At 46.1% G+C, this 12,992-nt stretch overlaps 1 protein-coding gene across 1 annotated transcript in view; it reads right to left on the bottom strand.

Moving 5' to 3' along the window:
• The window catches only part of COBL (cordon-bleu WH2 repeat protein), a 761,158-nt gene that overhangs the window by 730,175 nt on the left and 17,991 nt on the right, over nucleotides 1-12,992 (bottom strand). The gene's annotated exons all lie outside the window — the stretch shown is intronic.

The raw sequence follows: 12,992 nt of genomic DNA, 5'->3' as shown, positions 1-12,992 counted from the left end.
AGAGGCAGTTGTTAGGAAACACAATGAAACTAAACCTGATAGAAACAGGTGATAATCGTTTAACAAAGGCCAATTGTGTAACAATTGTAGGAAATGTGAATGGAAACACATTTATACCAGATAGAAACAGGCGGCAATAGTGAACCAGTAATTGTCTACTGCTAGCAGATTACAAAATGAAACAAATAGTAACTGTGATTGTCGGTTCGATACCTCATCGTGTAACAACGTGGCCTTGTCGAGGCGGTTGTTTGAAGTGTGGATGAAACAAAATTGTACCTGATAGAAATAGGCGATAATAGCGACCTAGAGACTGTCTAATGGTAACAAATGACAGTATGCAACATTAATAGAAATCAGCGGGGAATGTCAAATGGCGGTTACGCCTGAACCTGAGGTAATTCGATGCATGTATAACAGGAGATGCGTAAGTGTAAGCGTAAACTGGGAGATAAAACAAACCCAACATATACACAGTGTTTAGTTAGTTAGATTAACTTGACCCAATAAAAAAATAGTACATGCATAGCGTCAGGCATTTAGTGTTAATACGTGGGATGCACCAATAGAAGAATCACCATTAACAACCTGAAAACAGGACGGCAGAGAAGCTACACATTATACAGAATAAAACAGCAAATACCATCAAACCACTAGGTGGAGATACCAGCCGAATGACTAGGACTTTGCACTGATACATTAAAACATAATGGAAAGTATGCCCAAAACCTCCAATTTAGAAATATTGCGCATATATGCGAAAAACATTATGGAAAGTAGGAGTGAAAACTTACGTAGCCAATATGTCGTGCATGATATAATAAAATTACTGGCATCCCTTCCTTTACCCCCTCCGTAGAAAAGCATAGCCACTATAACAACATGAGTCTGAACCCAAGTGGATTAATATATAAATAACCATAGCAAGATAACGTTTGGACCGGAAATTAATGAGTCTGTGAAGGGGTGAGGGGGGGGTGTAGGACCCCGACCCCCCCAGACGGGTGATTGAAAGTGACCGCCTAGGTGCTGGCGAGAGGGGAGCGTGGGTGGTCCCTGGTAAGATATATGTGACTACCAAGTAGCAACAAATTCATAAAATACAACCTAACCATTTAGCATAGATTAAGTTGACAAGACTGTTGTGCATTAACCTTGTTTGGTAATAATTGGCCACCTGCATGCACAGTGAATTCATCAGGCCGGCAATGGGTTAAACGGCTGGCAAGGAGCCCAGTTAGCTGCACACAATAGGCGTTAATCCCTGGAATGATAGCAGGCAATTCCAATGGGTTTTTAAGTATTTAGCCCTGAGCATACTGGGAATGTGACAATATGTAGAAGTGATCTACAGTGCATATGAGACAGCAATTAACACAATAAATCACAACCACTTAGTAAATTCAGTTAAAACCTTAACGCACAAAGATACTGTAAAATAACTGCATGCTACGATGTCTGGAAATTAGTGACTGTTGAAAGCTCCCATTTGTCCTATAGAGATAGAGAGACACCGAAGTCTAATATTTATCATGGTTTTTTTTTTTTTTTTTTTCTTCTTAAATAAAACGGTCTTATCAAGGTGTAAAAAACCAACAAAACCCACCAAATTCTCAACACAGTCTATATTGAAAATAAATACATTTACTCTATATATTTATGTACATATGCAATTAAGCTATTTTAAAACATTTTCAAATGTTAATGGCTGATTTCTAATGACAAGTGCAAGATCACAAAATATAAAACAAAATAACATAGATGACTGAATGAATGAGTAACCGACTCACAAACCCATTTTGGTTGGCCTAAAAGAATCACCAACATCTACTGCTTAATGTGTACTACACTTAACAAAGTAGACATAAATCTGATTACACCACGATTTGATGCCCCAGGCAACCAGGAGCTGGAAAAATATCTGACAATGATGCTGGGATCTACAAAACGATGAAAGCCATAAAGGAATTAGTTTTACCAGCTTAGAGTAAACTAATGTAGACCTCTGTAAATAGGTTTAACACATAATACATTTGGCATGCTGTACATTTGCGATTTCCCCTGTGTACCAGCCAGGTAGTGATGTGTTAGCATCCTCGATATGCGTGTTCCGGTCTCCCACGACCACAGCGATGTGGAGGGGACCGGAATGAGAAGACTCACGGTTGCTGGAAAGCGTCGAACGGCAAATAGCCCGAGTGCGGCTATTTGCCGATTACCTTGGCGGAGGAGCAGGGGGAACGGAGAGGAAGCCGGACGGAAGAGGCGAGGACCGGAAGTGCCTGATCGAGGACCGGAAGTTCGGCTGTCACTGAAAGTGAACAGCGTGCGTACGGCAGGTAGGAAGGGGGGGAGTAGCGTTTATATGGAACGCTTAACTCCTCCCACAAATACAGGCCTTCCGGCCTTAAAACTTGTCAAAATCCCAGGTGAAATTATCGTTTTGGTTTTTGTGTCCATATAAAGATGAGTAATTAGGCTTTTACCGACAGGTGCTGCTGTGTATTGGGTGTAAAACACCAGTCGGCTTTGTACATTTTTACCTCTGGCAGCAAGCAGGCTGTATATTGGTCCCTGGGACATAGCATTAGTGTAAATTACAGGCACTATGTCTGTATCTCCCCGTGCCCTTTGTTTATGTCATTGTCGAACATGTCAATTTGCAAATTATCATGTTTTTGACTAGCTATAAATATATTGCCCACTGGTCAGTCTCTCCTGATACTAAATCTGCAATCTTCTTTCATTTTACAATAGGTGAGGTGTGAGCTAAGTGAATGTAAAATGCTCACTTAAAGGGCCTCTATAGTCAACAAAACAACAACTTTAGCTTAATGAAGCAGTTTTGTTGTATAGATCATGCCCCTGCTTAATGAAGCAGTTTTGGTGTATAGATCATGCCCCTGCTTAAAGGATCACTATAGTGTCAGGGAAACAAAGCGGTTTTCCTGACACTATATAATCCTTGGGGGACCCCCACCTTTAGGGTCCCCCTCCTGTGGCACTAAAGGGGTTAAAACCCCTTCAGCAGCTTACCTTTATCCAGCGCCGGGCTCCTTCTGCACTGGTGACCTCTCCTCCCCCGCCGTCAGCTCCCGAGTGGAGCGGAATGCGCATGCGCGACAGGTGCCGCTCGCGCATTCAAACATTCCAAAGGAAAGCATTTCGCAATGCTTTCCTAGGGACGCACTGCGCGATGGATGCGAAATTCGCATCCAACGTCGCAAATGTACCTCTAGCGGCTGTCAGGAAGACAGCCACTGGAGGTTGGATTAACCCCTAATGTAAACATAGCAGTTTCTCTGAAACTGCTATGTTTACATCTGAAGGGTTAAAACCTGAGGGACTCGGCACCCAGACCACATTGAGCTGAAGTGGTCTGGGTGACTATAGTGTCCCTTTAAAGCAGCAGTTTTGGTATATGGATCATGCCCCTATATAGGTCTGCCATTTAGGAGTTAAATCACTACGTTCAGGGCCGGCGCGTCCATAAGGCGGCACAGGCGGCCGCCTTAGGGCGCACCGGCTCTGGGGGCGCCAGATTTCAGTGACCGGCAGGAGGGAAGCGCTCCCTCCTGCCAGGTCACCTTCTGGACCCCCGGCAGGCAGCAGCGTTCTAATGAGAGGCTGCGAGGGAGCTCTAACCTGTCTGCTCTGCTCCCTCGCGCGCCGTGTGCTGATGCTGCGGGAGCCGGAATATGACGTCATATTCCGGCTCCCGGCATCAGCAGACAGCCCGCGAGGGAGCAGAGCAGACAGGTTAGAGCTCCCTCGCAGCCTCTCATTAGAACGCTGCCGCCCGCCGCACTGAAGCCCCACTGGACCCCAGGGACACATCCACACCAGCTCTCCAGGTAGGGAGGCTGGGTGGATATTAATATTTAATTGTGTGTGTCTGAAAGTGTATGTGTGAGTGTCTGTGTCTGAAAGTGTATGTGTGAGTGTGTGTCTGAAAGTGTGTGTGTGTGTGTGTGTGTGTCTGTGAGTGTGTGTGTGAGTGTGTGTGTGTGTCTGTGAGTGTGTGTGTGTGTGTCTGTGAGTGTATATGTGAGTTTGTGTGTGTGTCTGTGTCTGAAAGTGTGTGTTTGTCTAAATGTGTGTGTCTGTGTATGTGTTTGTCTGTGAGTGTGTGTCTGAAAGTGTATGTGTAAGTGTGTGTGTATGTGTCTGTGAGTGTGTGTGTATGTGTCTGTGAGTGTGTGTGTATGTGTCTGTGAGTGTGTGTATGTGTTTGTCTGTGAGTGTGTGTATGTGTTTGTGAGTGTGTGTCTGTGTATGTGTTTGTGTGTGTGTGTTTGTCTGTGAGTGTGTGTGTCTGTGTATGTGAGTGTGTGTATGTGTCTGTGTGTGTCTGTGAATGATTGTATGTATGAATGTTTGTGTCTGTGTGTGTGTGTGTGTTTGTGAGTGTCTGTCAAATCAGTGAGAGTATGTTTGTGATTGAGTGTGTGTCTGTCAATGAATGAATGAGTGTGTGTCAGATCAGTGAGTCTGTGTCTGTCAGTGACGTCTGTGTGTTTATCATTGAGTGTGTGTGGCTGTTAGTGTGTATACACCACTGAGTGTAGCGTGGCGGAGCGGAGCGCAGTACAGGAGCTTCTGTTTCCTGTACCCGGCCAGACTGAGAGGAGGTGCTCACTGAGAGAGCACTTCCTGTCAGTCCAGCCAGGTACAGAAAACTGAAGCTCCTGTAGAGGGTCTGCTCCGCAACACTACAAGACAGGTAGGAGGCACACCAGGAAGGGGAGTGTGACCGCTAAGAGGTTGGGGGGTGCACCAAGGGACAGAGAGGGGAGGGGAGAGAAAAACCAAGGGACAGGGAAAAGAGGGGGGAGGGGAGAGGAACACTAAGGGACGGGGAAGAGGGAGGGGCTGGTTAGGAGGCACATAGGTGAAGATGTTAATTTTAGAGGGGGGGGGGCGGAAAAATTCATCTTCGCCTATGTACCCAAAAATCCTTGCACCGGCCCTGACTACGTTAGTAATTGTTTGTTGGTTTTATGTAACTCACGGCCATGTTTTGTGGTGTTCAATACATTTTACAGTTGGTTTCATATTGCTAAATATGGAGAGTAAAACAACATCTAAAGAGAAAGGTGGTGCTCAGAAAATACGGTCCAAAGAACTTGAGTTAGAAGGAAGCAAATCTCCTAAGCAAATGAAACTATATTTTACGGTGGTATGTTAAAAGTTCAAAAGTTAAGGCTAGTTCTAACATTTTATGTTACAGAAATGTATATTCACTCTTTCGATAACAAGAATGAATATAGCTACCGTATATACTATATATACACGGTGTCACGGCAAGGGTGCATAATTTAGTATTACATTATGAAATATAATCCTTTAATGCCATTTGTGTAATAAATGGCACAAAAGGATGCTATTGCTGAGGTCAACAGGGGTTACATCTTTTGAAGCTGGGACCCCCACAGAGGTTGGATGACAGAAGGGGAAGTGTGGATGGCATGGCAAGGTTGAAAGGGTTTTACTAATATGGATGTGAAGTAATCAAGGCTCTGCAAGGTGTGAGGTTCTACACTTGGGAAAAGTCTGAATGTCTCTTCATCCATTTGGCCTGTACCATTAAGTGCTGAGTGAAACTCTTTGAAATGTAAATACCATTTTAGCTTTGCTCCAGTATCATACCCAAAGGAAGGACAAAAACATTCATATTTACCCCACAGAATAATAATAAAGCCTAATTTGTATTATATTTGGAATGGGACAAGCCCAGTCTTTTAATTAAGCCTAAACATGAGTTGCACAACTTAAACCGTGTGACAGGAATTGTGAGGTCTGTCCTATTGGATCGCAGGTGGGGCGTGCAACATGTCTATGGAATGGGAAAACAATAACAAATTCATAGAGGCAATTATTATTTCTGTGGCAGGTACAGTAGAGGAGATAAAACCAAAAAGTTTATATTTGGCTTGCTGTTTCTGGAACAAAGGAGGTGGTCACTTGGAATCACTATAGGTACGCCCCTGGGTGGGGTGTGATAATTCCACAGGGTATATCTCCTGTGAACCTGAAGGGTGGTTTGTACTTGCTTGGGGCCAAGATCTAATTTTGAGTGAGTCACCATCTTTCCTTGCCAGAGACCCCCTGGACAGAAGTTGTACTTTGAAAAACCTAAGTGAGTAATTAGGACTTCTGTATTTTATCCTTTTTGTTTTTATCTGTTGTTGGTATCATATATTGTTATATGCACTGTGACTATTTTTGCTCATAATAAACATTCATTTATTAAGTTCTACCTTTGTCTGGTTAAGAATCACGTTACCTGAAGAGACTAGTTAGTATTTTTGTAATTACATAGATATTGTGCTAAGTAATATTTGGTGGGTTTTATTGTTGATTTACCTGGGGGACCAAGGCACCCCATTTATAAATTGTCTTGGTGGTGGCAGCGTTAAAATAGTAATAGTTATATTATTATGTTTAAGTGTGGGTGGTGTTAAAAAGGGGTATTTTGTCATTATTTCCGGTCTAGTGCAGACAAATAGTGTACTTTAACCCTTTCACCACCACAACTACGTCACGCACACTCTTGGAGTAGGGTGCGTTCGTGACAAATTGGTGGCATAGCGGTGGGATAATTAGAAAGATTTTTCATCTTTTTATACCAGATTTTAGCGTTGCTGGATTTGTTGGTTAATCCAGGCACTAAAAGAAATTGTGTCTCAATTTCCAAAGGCTGAACTCAGTGCATATATAATATATTTACACCTCAACAGTCCCCCCCCCCCTTCTCTGTTTTTTCTTTGCTATCTTTTATTTACTAAATGGAGTACCAGGCACAGTCCAAGGCAGCGCTAGACCAGCTTTGCCGGGAGAGATCTATTCCCTGTCGGGGAAAATCAAAAGAGGAACTATTACAAGCACTGGTGGACTATGATATGCAACAAGCGGTGCAAAATGATGCCTCAAACACTGCAGAGGAGATACCTGCAGCTTTTGTCAATGATGTACCGAGATCTGGAGATCCTTTGGATGCTTACTTACAAACTGTGTTGAAATATGTGGACTCAGCAGATACAAACCAAAGACTACAGCTTATCCTTAAATATCAGGAGGCTGCTGAGCGCCAAGCTGAAAGAGAGCGCCAAGCTGAGAGGGAGAGAGAGGCTGCTGAGCGGCAGGCTGAGAGAGAGGCCTCTGAGCGACAAGCTGCCAGAGAGCATGAACTAAAAATGGCTGAGTTGGAGAGGTTGACTGCCTCCCCTATAAGTATAAATTCCAGAGACTCTTCTGCACCCAAACCACGTGCAGAGAATTTTCCAACTTTGGACAAAGATGGCGATCTGGATGTTTTCCTGCGCAGTTTTGAAAAGGTTTGCAGGCAGTACCAGCTACCAAAGGACCAGTGGGCAAAATACCTCACCCCTGGTCTCAGAGGTCCTGCCCTGGAAGCATTTGCTGCGCTTCCAGCAGAATTTGACCAGGACTATGATTCGATTAAGACTGCCTTGCAGGAACGGTACAACCTCACTCCTGAGGTGTACCGAAAGAAATTCAGGACTTTGCAAAAGCATCCTACAGAAAGTTATGCAGCAGTTGTGGGGCACCTGGCGACAGCATTCCGACAGTGGACTACAGGGCTGGAAATTACCACTTTAGAAGGTTTGCAAGATCTGCTAATAAAAGAACAGTTTTTGCAGCTCTGCCCAGCCGATGTACAGGAATGGCTGCTGGACCGGAACCCCAAAACAGCATTGGAAGCGGGTAAGCTGGCGGATGTCCACACTGCCAATCGAGCAACAGTGGACCGGAGCAGAGGTTTTGCCAAGGGAACATCCAACTGGAGGACCACACCACCACGACTCCCCATCACCAGGCCTAGCGGGCCATCTTTTGTTTCAGCTCCTACCTCAGGGAGAGGGGGAGCTAGTGTCATGTCTGCGCAAGGAGATAGTCGCAGATGTTTTATTTGCAACCGAATGGGGCACTTGAGTAATACCTGCCCAGAGAAAAGGAGGCCAGCACCCTCATCCGGAGGGGTTCAACCTGCAAGAGCCCCATCTTCTGTGTTGTTCGTGACCAAGTCAGAGGGCAACAATAATGTGAACCTGCAGCCTGTTACAGTGGGAGAGAAGGTAACTGTGGGACTCAGGGACACTGGGGCAGATGTGACTCTTGTGCGTCCAGAGCTAGTGCGCTCTGAGGACTTCATTCCTGGCAGGACTTTAGCCGTAAAAGGGATTGGGGGAATACGTCCTGCAGTGCCAATGGCACGCGTATATTTGGATTGGGGAGCGGGGAAGGGTTTCAGAAATGTGGGGGTATCGGATAATATTCCTACAAATGTATTGCTTGGTACCGACTTAGGTAGGTTGTTATCCCAGTATGTGCCTGAGAGTGATCTGTGTTACCAACCAAGGCCCTGTAGGGGCCCTGCTGTGGAAAGGACAGGGTTCACATGTTTATGTAAATTACTGTGCTTGGAGGGAGGTCAGAAGGTATGTCAGTCTGTGCCAGAGCCCAGGGTGTCTGTGGAATTGTGTAACAAGGTATGTAGACAATTGTGCTGGGAGGGAGGGCAGAGCGAGCATGTGTGCCAGTCTGTGCCAGAACCAGATATGTCTGCAATACGATGTGAGAGTGTGCCAAGACAGAGTCATTGGGAGGGAGGGCAGAGTGAGTGTGTGTATCAGTCTGTGCCAGAACCAAACTTGTCTGTGGTACCCTGTGAGGATGTGCCAAGTGCAAATCATGAGGAGGGGGAGACAGAGGTTTCCACTGTAGCTGTGGTAACCCGGCAGCGGTCTTACCCGAGTAGGGAGCAGGGCCTGCCGCAGCCTGCAGACTCAGGGCGTATGTCAACAGGAGGGCACCCATATGGGGGAACCAGGGAGTCTCGCACCTTGTTACCATCCCTTCCTGTAGTCCAGGGGCAGGAATCTGTGTCCGAGCCCCCTATTGACTCTGAGACCGAGGCGCGGTGTCCTGAGTTCCAGCAGGCCCAACAGACAGATCCCACGTTAGAGGTATTGAGGGAACGTGCTAGGCAGCCACTCACAGACAGGGATAGGGAGAGAGTGTACTGGGATAATGAGAGGTTATACAGAGAAACCATTCCTACTATGGGGCAGGAGCATTGGGTAACAGAAAGGCAGCTGGTGGTACCTCAGAGGTACCGGGACCAGCTGCTGAAGGTAGCTCACGCCATCCCCATGGCTGGGCACCTAGGGGTGGCGCGGACTAAGTCTCGCTTGTCCCACCATTTTTATTGGCCTGGTATGGGCACAGATGTGGCAAATTATTGTCGTTCCTGCCCTGAGTGTCAGAGGGTGGGAAAGCCTGGGGAAGTAGGTAAGGCCCCCCTAATACCCCTTCCTATAGTTGGGGAACCATTTGAGAGAATAGCTGTGGATATTGTCGGTCCCCTTGCCATTCCCAGTAGTTCGGGCAAGCAATATATATTAACCGTGGTAGATTACGCCACTCGCTACCCAGAGGCAGTAGCCCTATCATCCATCAGGGCTGACAAGGTGGCTGATGCTCTGTTAAGCATATTCTCCCGTGTGGGATTTCCCAGAGAAATGCTAACCGATCAAGGCCCCCAGTTCACCTCTGATCTGATGCAGTCTCTCTGCAAAATTGTGCAGGTAGAACATCTAGTGACCAGCCCCTACCACCCCCAAACCAATGGCTTGTGTGAGAGGTTTAATGGGACCCTCAAGCAGATGCTGAGGACCTTTGTAGAGTCACAGGGGAAGGATTGGGAGCGATACCTGCCACACCTCCTGTTCGCTTACAGGGAGGTGCCACAGGAATCCACAGGCTTTTCCCCATTTGAGCTCCTCTATGGACGTAGAGTGCGCGGCCCCCTAGCTCTGATCCGAGAGGGGTGGGAAGGAGAGTTGGGGGCCCCAAAAACCTCTATTGTAGATTATGTACTCCGGTTTAGGGACAAAATGCAGACTTTCATGGGGGAGGTGTGTGAGAATCTGAGGGCTGCCCAAACCAAGCAGAAGGGGTGGTATGATCGGGATGCCCGAGAAAGAGTGTATGGAGTGGGTCAAAAGGTTCTTGTGCTGATACCCACAAAGCAGAACAAATTGCAGGCAGCATGGGAGGGTCCATTTACTATTCTGCAGCGGATCAATGATGTGAACTATGTGGTATCCCTGGATGAGGGGGGAAGGAGGAAAAAGGTGTATCACGTAAATATGATTAAAGCCTATTATGACAGGGAGACTACGGTGTTAACCGTATGTAGTCTGCCTGGGGACGAGCAAGAACCTGATCCCCTTGTGGATCTACTGGCTGCAACCCGGGATCTAGAGGGCATTGAGGTAGCCCAGGTTAATACCCACCTAACAGAGGGACAGAGGAGTCAGCTATTTGAGGACCTTAGACCTTACCATAGTTTCTTCACAGGGAAGCCTGGCAGGACACGCCTAGTAACCCATAACGTGGACACTGGGGATCACCATCCCCTCAGACAGGCTGCCTATAGAGTATCCTTAGAAGTGAAGGCAGACATTAGGAGGGAAATAGAGGAAATGATGGAGCTGGGTGTAATCCGGAAGTCTCACAGCCCCTGGGCCTCCCCAGTGGTACTGGTCCCCAAGAAGGACAAGACCACTAGATTCTGTGTGGACTACCGGCGGTTGAACCTGGTAACTGCATTTGATGCATATCCTATGCCACGCATTGATGCATTGCTAGACCAACTAGCTGGAGCTAAGTTCCTTAGCATTATGGATCTCAGCCGAGGGTACTGGCAGATCCCCATGACCCCTGAAGCGCAAGAGAGATCGGCCTTTATCACTCCCTTTGGGCTATATGAGTTCCAGGTGATGCCCTTTGGGATGAAAAATGCCCCTGCCACCTTCCAACGTCTAGTTAATCACCTGCTAGAGGGACAGGAGGGGCATGCGGTAGCATATCTGGATGATATTGCGGTGTTCAGTGATACTTGGGAGGAACACCTGCTCCATTTAACACAAGTTGTGGACCGCATAGCAGCAGCTGGGCTCACTATAAAACCGGATAAGTGCCAACTGGGCATGACAGAGGTTCAGTACCTGGGGCATAGAGTGGGAGGGGGGACACTTCGCCCTGAGCCCAGTAAGGTAGAGGCTATAATGGCCTGGCCTGCCCCCCAGACCAAAAAGCAGGTGATGTCATTCCTGGGTACTGCTGGGTACTATAGGAAGTTTGTACCACATTATAGTACCCTGGCCAAACCCCTAACCGATCTCACTAAGAAAGCACTTCCACGAGTGATTAAGTGGACACCTGAGTGTGAAGTGGCCTTCAACTCCTTAAAACAGGCCCTTACTGATTCTCCCATACTACAGGCCCCTAATTTCCACAGACGGTTCTTAGTACAGACCGATGCCTCTAATTATGGCCTGGGAGCGGTGCTGAGTCAGGTGGATGAGAAGGGGGATGAGCATCCTATTGTGTATCTCAGCCGGAAGCTGCTACCTAGGGAAGTGGCCTATGCCACTGTAGAAAAAGAGTGTTTGGCCATAGTTTGGGCCTTGCAAAAACTGCAACCATACCTGTACGGGCGCCAGTTTACCGTGATTACCGATCACAACCCCCTACACTGGTTACATAGGGTGGCTGGGACAAATGGGAAACTCCTCAGGTGGAGTCTGGTTCTCCAGCAATATGAGTTTACCATACAGCACAAGAAGGGAAGTACACATGGCAATGCTGATGGTTTGTCCCGCCAGGGGGAAGACTCCACCTAATGCGCAAGGTCGAGGCATAGGAGCCTCCTCCCATTGCTTCTCTTATTTGGGGGAGGTGTCACGGCAAGGGTGCATAATTTAGTATTACATTATGAAATATAATCCTTTAATGCCATTTGTGTAATAAATGGCACAAAAGGATGCTATTGCTGAGGTCAACAGGGGTTACATCTTTTGAAGCTGGGACCCCCACAGAGGTTGGATGACAGAAGGGGAAGTGTGGATGGCATGGCAAGGTTGAAAGGGTTTTACTAATATGGATGTGAAGTAATCAAGGCTCTGCAAGGTGTGAGGTTCTACACTTGGGAAAAGTCTGAATGTCTCTTCATCCATTTGGCCTGTACCATTAAGTGCTGAGTGAAACTCTTTGAAATGTAAATACCATTTTAGCTTTGCTCCAGTATCATACCCAAAGGAAGGACAAAAACATTCATATTTACCCCACAGAATAATAATAAAGCCTAATTTGTATTATATTTGGAATGGGACAAGCCCAGTCTTTTAATTAAGCCTAAACATGAGTTGCACAACTTAAACCGTGTGACAGGAATTGTGAGGTCTGTCCTATTGGATCGCAGGTGGGGCGTGCAACATGTCTATGGAATGGGAAAACAATAACAAATTCATAGAGGCAATTATTATTTCTGTGGCAGGTACAGTAGAGGAGATAAAACCAAAAAGTTTATATTTGGCTTGCTGTTTCTGGAACAAAGGAGGTGGTCACTTGGAATCACTATAGGTACGCCCCTGGGTGGGGTGTGATAATTCCACAGGGTATATCTCCTGTGAACCTGAAGGGTGGTTTGTACTTGCTTGGGGCCAAGATCTAATTTTGAGTGAGTCACCATCTTTCCTTGCCAGAGACCCCCTGGACAGAAGTTGTACTTTGAAAAACCTAAGTGAGTAATTAGGACTTCTGTATTTTATCCTTTTTGTTTTTATCTGTTGTTGGTATCATATATTGTTATATGCACTGTGACTATTTTTGCTCATAATAAACATTCATTTATTAAGTTCTACCTTTGTCTGGTTAAGAATCACGTTACCTGAAGAGACTAGTTAGTATTTTTGTAATTACATAGATATTGTGCTAAGTAATATTTGGTGGGTTTTATTGTTGATTTACCTGGGGGACCAAGGCACCCCATTTATAAATTGTCTTGGTGGTGGCAGCGTTAAAATAGTAATAGTTATATTATTATGTTTAAGTGTGGGTGGTGTTAAAAAGGGGTATTTTGTCATTATTTCCGGTCTAGTGCAGACAAATAGTGTACTTTA

The sequence above is a fragment of the Pelobates fuscus genome, chromosome 4, assembly GCF_036172605.1.
Source record: "Pelobates fuscus isolate aPelFus1 chromosome 4, aPelFus1.pri, whole genome shotgun sequence".
Taxonomy (NCBI): domain Eukaryota; kingdom Metazoa; phylum Chordata; class Amphibia; order Anura; family Pelobatidae; genus Pelobates; species Pelobates fuscus.
This window is presented reverse-complemented; position numbering and strand designations above follow the sequence as displayed.